At 37.3% G+C, this 12,612-nt stretch overlaps 2 protein-coding genes and 1 pseudogene across 3 annotated transcripts in view; 2 read left to right on the forward strand and 1 right to left on the reverse strand.

Moving 5' to 3' along the window:
- LOC125094113 (ADP/ATP translocase 2-like) overlaps window positions 1–12,612 on the forward strand; it is a 422,319-nt gene that overhangs the window by 259,000 nt on the left and 150,707 nt on the right. The window lies entirely within an intron of this gene.
- Window positions 3,148–4,648, forward strand: LOC125093840 (tubulin alpha-1B chain-like; annotated as a pseudogene).
- Window positions 11,551–12,612, reverse strand: part of EMCN (endomucin) — a 105,159-nt gene continuing 104,097 nt past the window's right edge. For both annotated transcript variants that reach the window (XM_047718080.1, XM_047718081.1), the window contains one exon: window positions 11,551–12,099. The gene's annotated coding sequence lies outside the window, so the exon portion shown is untranslated. The remainder of the gene's footprint in view (window positions 12,100–12,612) is intronic.

Below are 12,612 nucleotides of genomic sequence, written 5' to 3' on the forward strand. Positions count from 1 at the left end.
ACCCAGTGTGGGTGATAGTTGATTACTAATTAAGTTGAGTAGCAAGTAAAGGGATTTTTTGGGAAATATTTAGGCTAATGTTTGTATATTATGGGTGTGAATATTTTATTGCTTTAGTAAAATACTTTATTCATTAATTGGGCTCAGCAAGGAAAGGAATCCTATCAATCTTTGGCCCAAACTACCCTCTAAAATAGACCAAGACACTAAGATTAGGAAATATAATTCTCTGTCATTAAATTGTTTCTCTTGAAGTTTGCTATTCTCAACATCAAATCACATATATTCTTTTGGGAATAATCTTGATTGTGTGTTTTCCCTTCCTGCATTAAAAAAAAAAGTCAAAAAGCAAAATTAAAAAAAAGAAATTTCTGGTTGTATCTTCCCTTAACTGTTTCTTCCCTATACTATTTGGCTGAAATACTTCTAGAGTTTCCTCAATACCTATAGAAAAAGAGGCAAAAATTTCCAGGGTACAGCTTGTATTTATGCTCCAACCTTGTATAACTACTCACTTGTCTGTATTAACTCTTTGTTACATTTAATTTTTGTTGTTATTGTTGATGTTTTGAAGTGATTGTTGTTCATGCTTGTTTATGGGGTAGGCATTGTGTTAAATGATTTGCATGCATTATTTTACTAAGTCCTCTCAAAACCTTAATATAGCCATTTTAGCATTGAGAGGCTAAATCATGGAAGCTAGACTTGAGCTCCTGTCTAACTCGGAGCTCATCGTTCATTCGCTCCTATGCCCTGCACCCCCCGTACACCACTTGAACAAAGCAATGTCACATAACAGTAAATGTTATGCTCAGGTCTTCACTTCTTCTCACCTGCCCATGGTAGCCATAGGTCAAGAAATGCCCTCCTCTTTAAGCTATCTGTCCTCTCTTGCACCAGACAATACATTCTCAGAGGGAATTATCACCTAGGATGTCTTTTCATAACTCCTGTGCCTAAAATAATACTTTGGACTAGTAGGTGGTAATAAAACTTTATTGATCATAATAATGATAATAACTATTAACATTTGGTATTAATAGCAGATTTCAATTTCTGTTCCCTTCCCACACACATTTCTTAAAGCTTTAACCTTTGAAATCTTCCCACACTTCTCTATCCAGACAGTTAGACTTCAGATCCATACTTCACACTCCGAACCTCCTCCGAGTGGAAAGCACAGCTATCAGAACTGTTCTTCTTTTGAAATAAAAATTCACACCAGTTCTAGGGAGTGGGCCAGATCCCAATAAGACAGAGCTGAGACTGAGCACATATTCTCAGATGCCAGAGTTTCATCTGATACTTGACTGAACCATTAGTCTTAGGTAATAGAGGCATGAATTAAAAACTGCTTCTTGTGGCACACACATGACAAACAATGGTACAGCACTCGGCAAGTAAGTGGGCTTTACTGCAAAGCCAGGGAAAACCTCATCTGGGCCTCCTCTGTTCTATCACATCATCTAAGCTCTTTGAGATAACTAAGTGAAATTGCAGTGGGAGCAGCAGTGTCCTGTGTCCTGGCTGCCAGTTTTTATTTTAAATGCTTTCATTTGCTTTAGTTTAAGTTCTAAGCAAAATGCCCTAAATCCTGCATAGTGCTTACACTTAAAATTTAAACGCAGCATTATTATATCGCAGTGCAGTGTTGGCAAAAGATAGCCCTTACTCTGCCAATATATTGCCAACACACCAAAAATCTCCTCCCTTATCAGAGCGCATGTGCACGTGCTTTCTCTCTCTGTCCTCTCCCTCCCACCCCCCCCCCTCATACACACACACACACACACACACACAGACACATAGACACATATGCACATGCACACATCCAGGCTTGGTTTATATTTGTGAGCAAGGAAGTGCATGGATATCACAAACTTTCGATCCTAGAGGAGGTTAATGAAGGCTTGACCCTAAATTTGAATGTACAAGTAAGGTGGTGTACCTTAAAACATTGCAAACATGATCTTGTTTAAGTCTGCCTAAATTGACGTGGTCCAAGCCTACATCTGGCCAACAAAATAAAGGTGTTCCAGAAATCAAACAAATCTGTATTTAAATTTTTTTTCAAATTACTGACCCTTATTTCCTTTTTACTCATTATCAAAACACATCCCTAAAATGAATGATTGTTAAAATATCTAATCACAGGTGTGGCATGGGGCATCGACTTATAAGAACAGATGGCCTCACTTTTGCCAGACATTATCCATTCAGGAGCTGGATCCGAGAGAGAGATCTAAGGTTCCCGGGGAGGGACAAGGAGGGCTGCTTTGGGGGCTCTCAGGAGGGAGTAAGCTTAGGATAGCAGCTATTTATCAATGATACTGAAACATTTCAATATTTTAACAGCTTACCAGATAAATGTTAACATTGGTAAGAGCTCCTTTATATTGATAGGTAATCCTAGAATCATAACACTTGGAAACAAAGGAAGTTCTAGTCTAGTGGTAGACTAGAAGGGTTTAGAAATTCTCCCAGGTGTTGGAAAGGGATCTCAGTCTTGCCAATTAACTTTGAATACAAATATGAGTAGTTCTAACCCTGGCTGTCACTAGAAAAATCAAGGAGGGGAAAGGTTATCATATCTTGTGTCCCTGTGCATCATAATCTCATTTAATTATCTCAGTAGCTCTGTCGGACTGTATTAGCTTACTAGGGCTACCATAATAAAGCACCACAGATCGAGTGGCTTCAATGAGAGAAATTTATTTCCCCACCATTCTGGAGGGAAGAAATCCAAAATTGAGGTGTCAACAGGGCTGATTTCATTCTGAGACTTCTTTTCTTGTCTTATAAATTGCTGTCTTCTCCCTGCGTTTTCACATGGTTTTCCCTGTATGTGTGTTGTCTCCTAATTTCCTCTTCTTGAGGACACCAGTATTTTGGACTAGGGTCCATCTTAATAACATCATCACTTTATCAGTTTAATGACCCCATCCCCAAGGACTTCAACATATAAACTTTGGGGAGCACAATTCAGCCCATAACAGAAATTTAGTAATATAACCCCTCCTTTAAAAAAAAAAAAACAACAAAAACTATACAGTCAGTGCATTACTTACCTCAACTGAGCTTGTCAGGGATGGTAAATGGGACCTGCTCTCTGCTCCTGTCATCTGTACCTGCTAACCTGTAGCTATTATGCACAAGTGCTTCTCTATCTATCTTGGCCAGACTGCTGTTCATATCAATAATGCCTGCTGGGAGTTCCATTGCCTAGAACATGGCATCCAGCCCAATAGCCACATGGCAAGGCAAAAGACCATTGCGGGAGGAGATGACCCCTTCAACACCTACTTCAGTGAGATGGATCCTGGCAAGCATGTGCCCAGGGCAGTGTTTGTAGACCTGGAATCCATGGTCATGGACGAAGTTTACACTGGTACCTACTTCCAGGTATTCCACTTTGAGAACTTCATCACAGGCAAGGAAAATGCTGCCAACAATTATGTCCAAGGGCACTACACCACTGGCAAGATTGACCATATCTTGTACTAAATTCAGAAACTGGCCCACCAGTTCACAGGTGTTCAGGATGTCTTGGTTTTCCACAGCTTTGGAGGGTGAACTGTTTCTGGGTTCACTTCCCCACTGATGGAACTCTATTGATAATGGCAAGAAAACCAAACTGTTGTTTTCCATTTACCAAACACCCTCCCCCCACACCCTGCTTCAGTTTTCTACAGCTGTACCTGAGCCCTGCAACTCCTCACCAGCTACATCACACCAGAACACTCTGATTGTGCCTTCATGGTAGACAAGAGGTCATCTGTTGTAGAAACCTTGATCTTGAATGCCCAAACTACACTAATCTGCTTCATTTGCCAGATTATGTCTTCCATCCCTGTTTTCCTCAGATTCACTGGAGCCATGAATTTGATCTGACAGGATCCCAGACCCACCTGGTATCCTATCGCCACATCCCTCTGGCCACATATGCCCCTGTCATCTCTGCTGAGAAATCCTACCATCAACAGTACTCTGCAGCAGAGATCATCAGCATGTGCTTTGACCCAGACAACCAGATAGTAAAATGCGGCCAAGGTAAATACATGGTTTGCTGCCTCTTGTACCATGGAGACATCGTTCCAGAAGATGTTAATGTTAATGCTGTCACCATTAAGATCAAGCATCCCGTTTGTGGACTGGTACTCCACTGACCTCAAAGGTGGTATTAATTACCAGCCTCCCCCTGAGGTACCTGGTAGAGACCTGACCAAACTACAATGAGCTATGTGCATGCTGAGTAGTACCACAGCCATTGCTAAGTCCTGGGCTCACCTGGACCACAAATTTGACCTCATGTATGTGTGCCAAGCATGCATTCACTGGCCCATGGGGGAGAGCACAGAGGAAGGAGAGTTTTCTCTCGGAGAAGGAGAGATAGAAGCTTAATCAGACTCCCCACTGAGCGTAGAGCCCAATGTGGGGCTCAGTCTCATGACCCTAAGCTCATAACCTTGAGACCATGACCTGAACTGAAATCAAGAGTTGGATGTTGAACTGACTGAGCCATCCAGATGCCCTGAAAGGAGAGTGTTCTGAGGCTTTTGAGAACATAGCTGCCTTGCAAAAGGGATATGAAGAGGTTGGTATGGATTCTGTTGAAGAAGAGCATGAGGAAGAAAGAGAGGAACTCTAATTACCATTCCTTTTGGCACCTAGAGCATGTTAGACTCACAACTTTAGCTTCAACAGTAGCTGACAGGCGTTAAAGCTTTCTGGTTAAATTGTCTTCACTTTTAAGTGTGACTGTGTCTTATTTTTCCATGTGTACTTGTAGAATTTTTCCATAATGTCTTAAAGTAAATGTTTAAGAAAGAAAAAAAAATTAAAAAGTTTATAAAATCTTTATAAAAGTCAATTTTATTAAAGCCTATTTTGTACTTAAAATGATACCCATTTTAAGTGTACAGCTTGAGTTTGGGCAAATATGTACACCATCTAACCGATGCCACAATCAAACTGTAGAAATTTCTATCATCTCAAAAAAATTGCCTTGTGCTTATTTCCTGGCACTCCCCCTTCATCCCTGGCTCAAGAAAGTTACTGGTCTGATTTCTTTTCTAGTGTTTCATAAAAAATGGAGTCGTAAAGTATGCACACCACTACCCCTGGCTTCTTTTTTACCACATGATGCATAACGATTTGAGATTCACCCATTTTTTGGGTGTATCAGCAGTCTGTTCCATTTGATTACTGTGTGGCAATCCATTGTATTTATTGTTTATAGTTTCGGGCTATTATGGAAAGAGCTAAAATGAGCCTTTGGTTATCCATCTTTGCATAGCCAGGACATGTGTTTTCATTTCTCTTGGGTAAATATATAAAAGTGGAATACTGTGTCATATGAGAAGTATGCATTTAAATTTGAAAAAAATTTTTTCCAAGAAGACTCTGCTACATTGTTTTCCAAATGATTGTATTATACTACTATAATCGCACTAGCAGTATATGAGAGTTCTAGGTCTTCTATATCCCCTCCAACACTTGGTATTATTGGTCGTTATAATTTTAGCCTTTTTTGTGGATATGAAGTGGTATGTCATTGTAGTTTTAAATATGCATTTTCATGATGACTAAATGATATTAAGTATCTTTCCATGTGCTTATGGGAAAATCATATATCTTCTTTTGTGAATCGTCTTTTAAAATATTTTTCCAGTTTTTAGTGGGTTGACTTATTTTTAAGTTTTTTGAGCTCCTCATGAATTCTAGATATAAGCCATTTGTCAGACATGTGTAATTCCAATATTTTCTTCTATTCTTTAGCTTGAATTCTGGGTTTATTAGTGCCCATTTTAGGAGCAGAATTTTTAGTTTTGATTAAGTTCAACTTATCATTTTGCTTTTAGTTTTACCCTTTGATCTCCTATTTAGGGAATCTTTACTGACTCTATAGAAAGCAAATGTTATAGATATGGATTTAATGTTTAAGTTTATGACACATTTCAAGTTGGTATGTGTATAATATGAGGTGAGTGTTGACCTTAGTTTTTTAATGCACATGAGTAAACTATTGTTCCAGAGCCATTCCTTTCTCTGTTGAATTAATATGGCACCCTCGTCAAAAGTCATTTGAGGGGGCGCCTGGGTGGCTCAATGGGTTAAGCCACTGCCTTTGGCTCGGGTCATGATCTCAGGGTCCTGGGATCGAGCCCCGCATCAGGCTCCCTGCTCAGCGGGAAGCCCGCTTCCCTCTCTCTCTCTCTCTCTGCCTTCCTCTCTGTCTACTTGTGATCTCTCTCTGTCAAATAAATAAATAAAATCTAAAAAAAAAAAGTCATTTGAGTATATATGCATGTGTGTATAAGGCAACATCATATATTTATTTATTTCTGGGATATCTATTGTGTTTCATTGATTAAATTCTATTCTTAGGTTAGTACTACACCATTTTGATTACTGAAGCTTTATAGTAAGTCTTTCAATTCAGGAGTGTGAGTAGTCCAAGTTTATCCTTAAAAAAATTTTTTAGCAATTCTAAGTTTCTTTTCTTTTTACTTTTTTTTTTTTTAATGTTTTTTCTCCCGTATGCTGCTTTTTACTCTTTATGGCAGGGCTGTTCTTTTTCCGTTTTATTTATTTTTTAAATATTTTATTTATTTGACAGAGAGATCATAGGTAGGCAGAGAGGCAGGCAGAGAGAGAGAGAGAGAAGCAGGATCTGCACTGAGCAGAGAGCCCGATGCGGGGCTCGATCCCAGGACCCTGGGATCATGACCTGAGTCGAAGGCAGAGGCTTTAACCCACTGAGCCACCCAGGTGCCCCTCTAAGTTTATTTTCATTTAAATTTTTGAATTATCAATTTCTATAAAAAATGAAAACTTGATTTAGAATGGAATTTTGATAAATCTGTCAATTTAAGTAGAATTACATTTTAATATTGAGTAGTTTAAACTATGATCTGATGTTCTTTAATTTCATGCAGAAGTTTAACAGTTTCTAATGTATAAGGAGTGTACATATTTTGTAAAATTTATCCCTAAGAACTTTATTTTTTTGTAAATGGTATATCTTTTCATTTTTTTTTTGTTACTAGAGAAATCAATTGATTCTGTCTATTGAGCTTTACATTCTATAATCAAAACAAATTTGATTATTAATTCTAGGAGCTTTTTGAGGGTTTCATAGGATTTAGGCAGGTTCTGTCATCTTTCTTTCCAGTCTGTGTATGTTTTTATCTCTTGCATTATTGCATTGGCTAAGACTTAACCCCCTCCCTTACTCCAGCCTGGAACAATGTTGAATAAAAGTGATGAGAGAAAGTTTACTTTGTTTCGAATTTTAGAGAAAAATATTTATTTTCACCATTTATATGAGTTAGCTTTTCATAAATGAACTTTATCAGACTGAGGAAATTCTCTTTTAATCCTAACTTCATGAAATATTTTATCATCAATGAATATTGGATTTTATCAAATGCTTTTTCTGTATTTATTGAGGTAAGCATATGAGATTTTTTCCATTATTCTGATAATATATTGCATTACAGTAACTGATTTCCAAATGTCAGAAAACCTTGGATTCCCAGGATAAATTACACTTAATATTTTTTATATTGCTGAATTTTAGTTGCTAATATTTAGTTAATTGTTTTGTTTTGTTTTGTTTTTGTATTTATGTTCATGAGGGCTATTGACCCGTGTGTTTTTTTTTTTTTTTTTTTTATTGTAATGTCTTTGACTGGTTTTGTTATCAGGGTAATACTATCCTGTGGAACTAGTTGTAAGTATTCATCCGTTTTTATCATTTATGAGTCCCTCTTTATTAATCGGTTTTTCCTCATGATTATAGTCCACAGCTTACTTCTTTGGGGACATCTATATCATTTTAGATTGGATGATGACTATTTGGTACTTTACGTTGTTGATGTGTTGCTTTGTTATATTTTGTTGTCTTTATCAAAGATTATCAGACCTTGTCCTGGGAAGCCTTTAAATATTTTGTTTTTTTCATTTTTTTCAGGGCTTATTTTTAGGCTGTGCTAGGGTTTATCTAGAGTCACCCTCACTCTAGGGGTATTTTAGCATAACTACTAAAGTGTGACTCTTGTGATATCATCAATCGAAGTGATCAATAAGGATTTTCCAATATAGCTGGTCAGACCCTGAATGTTTTTCTGCCCTGGATGATGTCTAGGAATTTTCAGCATACAGCTCTTTTTTGCCTAGTTTCATGAAGATTTACCCTAAGTGTTTGCACAGTTTAATATCCCATTATCAACAGATAGAAAGTCACCTATATGCAGATTTTTTGGAGGTCATCGTGTAGCTCCTTCCTGTCTGGTACTGTGCTCCATGAATTCCAGCTACTGTAGGCCCCTTGCTCCAATCTATGTCTCCTCAACCCAGTGTGACTTTCAGGTTCTACTTAGGGATCCTCTTCTATGCAGTTGGTCTGAAATGTGTCAAAGTCAGGCCCTCATAGGGCTAACAATTTTATTTCTCTCTTTTTATGGATCATGGTCTTGTTCTGCCTTTTGTTCATCGTCTGAAAAAGTTGTTTAGTTTTTAAATTGTTTATAGGGGTATGATAAATACAGTCCCTGTTTTTAACTATGGCCAGGAGTATAATGCTTTCACCCATTTTTTTTTTAGATGAATTAACTTAGATTAAAAAGACTAAGTAGTACAGTGATGAGGAACAGAGATTTGGGATTTAGGTTGGAATCCAAATTTTTGCTGTTTACTAGTTGTACAACCTGGGTAAGTTATATAACTTTCTATCTTGGCTTCCATATCTTTAAAATAGATATGCTTATGTTTATGTTTATGATGATAACAACAATAAAAAATAATATAATATAATATTAGAAATTATTTCTTTTTTTTTAATTTTTTTTAAGATTTATTTATTTATTTGACAGAGAGAGATCACAAGCAGGCAGAGAGGCAGGCAGAGAGAGAGGAGGAAGCAGGCTCCCTGCTGAGCAGAGAGCCCGATGCGGGGCTCGATCCCAGGACTCTGAGATCATGACCTGAGCCGAAGGCAGCGGCTTAACCCACTGAGCCACCCAGGCGTCCCTAGAAATTATTTCTTACCATTATTGTGATGATTAACCAAGATGATGAATGTGAAGTGTTTAACATAATGCCTGGCATGTAGTCAATCTTGGATATGGTGTTAGGAAACTAATGATATTGTCCATGATCACGTCAGTAGAATTCTGACTTCAAGTTCAGGAATATAACATTGATGGACATGGTAGATGTTTTTCCATTATTTATCAAAACAGTTTTTTTTTTAAAGTATCCAGAACAGGAAAATATATTCAGGTCCACCCGCAGGGCAAATCCCCCTGAAGCAATGACAAAGTATACTCATTTAATAAAACATGAGAAGCCTAGTTTGTGTTGGTGGGGAAATTTTTAAGGGAAGATCTGTGCATAATTCACCATTAATTCTTAGCTCAGGATAACTATTATTTAATTAACCACAATGGTGGATATCTTGAATATGGGTCATAATAAACACTTTCATATTTTTGATACTAGTGTCATCCAAAGCATAAGTTTTAAAGGACATATCCAGTTTTCTTTTTAGAACCCCACAAAATTCTGAATAATCACAAGCAGGGCTCAATAGAGGAAAATCAAGGGAGGCTAGCATGTTCATTGATGAAGGTTTGTTTATGTCCTAAGTTGATCCTCATGATGGCAGGTAGACAAGAAATAAGACATAGATTTGTCAGATGTGTAATGGAATATTTCAGCTCAGCAAGGGGAATTTAGAAGTCTTTCTCTGCTAGCTGATCACAGCCACTGTGTTGGCCAACAACATCTGCTTATTCTCAGATGACAACAGTGCCATTTAATTAGCTCTTGTTTATGTTTTGCCTATTGATAGACTTAAATTATATTCATATTATCATGCAGAATAAATACATAAAAAGGTTTAGCTTTGATCTAATTACAGCCTTTCTATTGCTGCAGTGACATTTGAACTGTATATCAGAATAAAAAGATTATAATAAGTCAGGCATAAAAAGTAGATCTAAATCAGAGAATTTAAAAAACCATCTGACTAATAATAATTCTGGTCAAAAACAAAATACGCTACATCAACAGAGGTTTAAAGTTGATTTATAAAAATGCAGACATTAGTGCTACAAAATGCCACTAATATCTCCGCCAAGTCCTCAATCCTCTTTTCACTTGGACTGTTTTAAAGATTTAATGCTGTATTTATTAGTATAAAGCATATTCTTTATGGAAAAATCTTGAACTAGAAAGAGTTGCATTCTTTTATGACCATCAAAAAGCTTTCCCTCTTCTGATCCTTATAAACTCTCTTCCAATAATACTCATGAAAAGTCGAGTAAACGGTTTTTCTAGAAGGCAGAATAACGTATCACTTGTAGTAATTTAAACCGCAGGAAAGTTTGCTTCTTGCAGTACGTTCTGTGTAACAAGACTTCCACTGAGGAGCTCAGCTCAGTACAGCATTCTAGGCGTGTTTTCACTTTCCAGAAGGAGTATTTTTCTTCTGGAGACAAATGTTCTGTGGTTGGCCTTCTCCAACCTTTGTTCTTCCCATTTAGAGGATTCTAGGTTAGAGGTGATCCTAGGTAAAGCATCCCTCAAGGGAAGTGTATGTATTGGATAGCCTTGCTTTTTTTCTCTACCTTCTTGCTTGCATTTTCCCCAAGCCCATATCCCCCTTCTCTCTTCTCAAAGAAACACAAAGGAACACCATTCAGTAATACAGACATGCTTGCTTGGTGTGTCCTTAATTAGAAATAGTCCAGACATCAAGAACCTAAAACCAAGATGATTATACAGTTCTTTAAGCTGGAAGTTTTGAAATACTGTGCAAAAAAAGAAATTTTAAAAAGCAGTTTTGAATCTACCATTCTGTCTCCACTACACTGCTCTCACATCGCTAAGATAATTTAGCAGGGAAAACAGTTTAGGTAATCATTAACTTAAAGAGCTGTCTGCCACTGGCAGCTTATTAGTTCCAAGGCTTTCCACAGAACTTCAGCCAACATGACATTTTGATCCCTTGTGTCCAAGAAGTGGTCAAGGTTGATCAGTCAGCTTTCAGCAGAAGAATTTGTTCTTGATGGAGGGGCAGCTATAATTATATGGTATTTTTAGGAAAGTGATACACTGAAAAATAATATCATAATTACATATTTATGAAGTGTTGGTTTCTACAAACTGGGGATTTGATGATAACTGCTAGAACAAATCATTACATTCCTAAAAAAAATTAAAGAAAAAAAATAAAAATGCACATACTGTCAACCAAATTGATTATGAAAAATCTCAATCCTGTTATCATCTTAATGAATGCAGTACAGAGTGTCATAAGTACCCCTTACATCCTTGTCACAGTGTGAATTACAAATAGAAAGACCAAATAAATGGTAAACAGACTTCTCTTCCATGGAGTCTGATTTGTGAATCCTTTGCTCCTTTCTCACTTATTACAGATGCCTTTCATTAGTGAAGTCTCATATTCAAATAATCAGCCCCCAAATATTCATAATTATGGGAAGACAATACCATTGCCATTTTCACAGTCACAATATGTTATTTTTAGTGAATTGAATATAGTAAGTATTTATTAAAAGTAACACATGAAAATACAAATAAAGTATCTTTATGTACAAAGTGGCATGGCATGATTTCTACCTAAATTTAATAATACACTTGCAAATTGTCCCTGCATTAACATAGTACAAAACAATAAATACAAACGTCAGGTAATATAAGAACACCAAGAAAATAGGAAAGTCTCCATGGATAAGAACTGTTGGCTCTGGAAACTTTAAACTCGAAGGTCATGTCATCATGAACCCACCTGCCGAGGCTGTCAGGATAACTGCTCACAAATATCCTTCCTAAAACTCAATCTCCTAAGAATATTCCTGTAAAATGTAAGAATGTGCTTTTTCACTTCTCAAATGATGGGAGAGGCCCAGGCTTCTTTGTGATTCTCTAAAATTATTGCGTGTCATCTGGACATCACTTTATTGGGACAGGTGACTGGCACAGACTGGAGAGCAGGAATGGAAGTCAGGATTGAGTCCACAAATTGAATATCCCTTCTTATCCCTGGAGCACAGAAGCTGAAGATTAAGCCTGTGGGGGTGGAAAAAGAAAGTTCAGATTCCAAGAAAGGGAGGAAGTAGAGACGCTGGAAGGGCCATTTCTTGTTAAGAAATGTTAATAACTTGCTGAATTTTTTCCACCCAGTGGAATCACTTGACTATCTCACAAGCACTTCTAAACTCAACATGTCAACGAAACACACTACAGTAACCTCACCCCCATCCCAATCTATGGCTTTGTTTCTCATGATTTCAGCTACTTGCAGTCAAATTCAGTCTGGAAGCAGCTAATCCTCCTTCTGATCTATTGTTAAGAAGATCAATAGTTTGTAGCAACATGGACAGGACTGGAAGAGATTATGCTGAGTGAAATAAGTCAAGCAGAGAGAGTCAATTATCATATGGTTTCACTTATTTGTGGAGCATAACAAATAGCATGGAGGACATGGGGAGTTAGGAGAAGGGAGTTGGGGGAAATTGGAAGGGGAGGTGAACAATGAGAGACTATGGACTCTGAAAAACAATCTGAAGGGTTTGAAGAGGT

This window comes from Lutra lutra, chromosome 2 (genome assembly GCF_902655055.1).
Source record: "Lutra lutra chromosome 2, mLutLut1.2, whole genome shotgun sequence".
NCBI classification, from domain to species: Eukaryota; Metazoa; Chordata; class Mammalia; order Carnivora; family Mustelidae; genus Lutra; species Lutra lutra.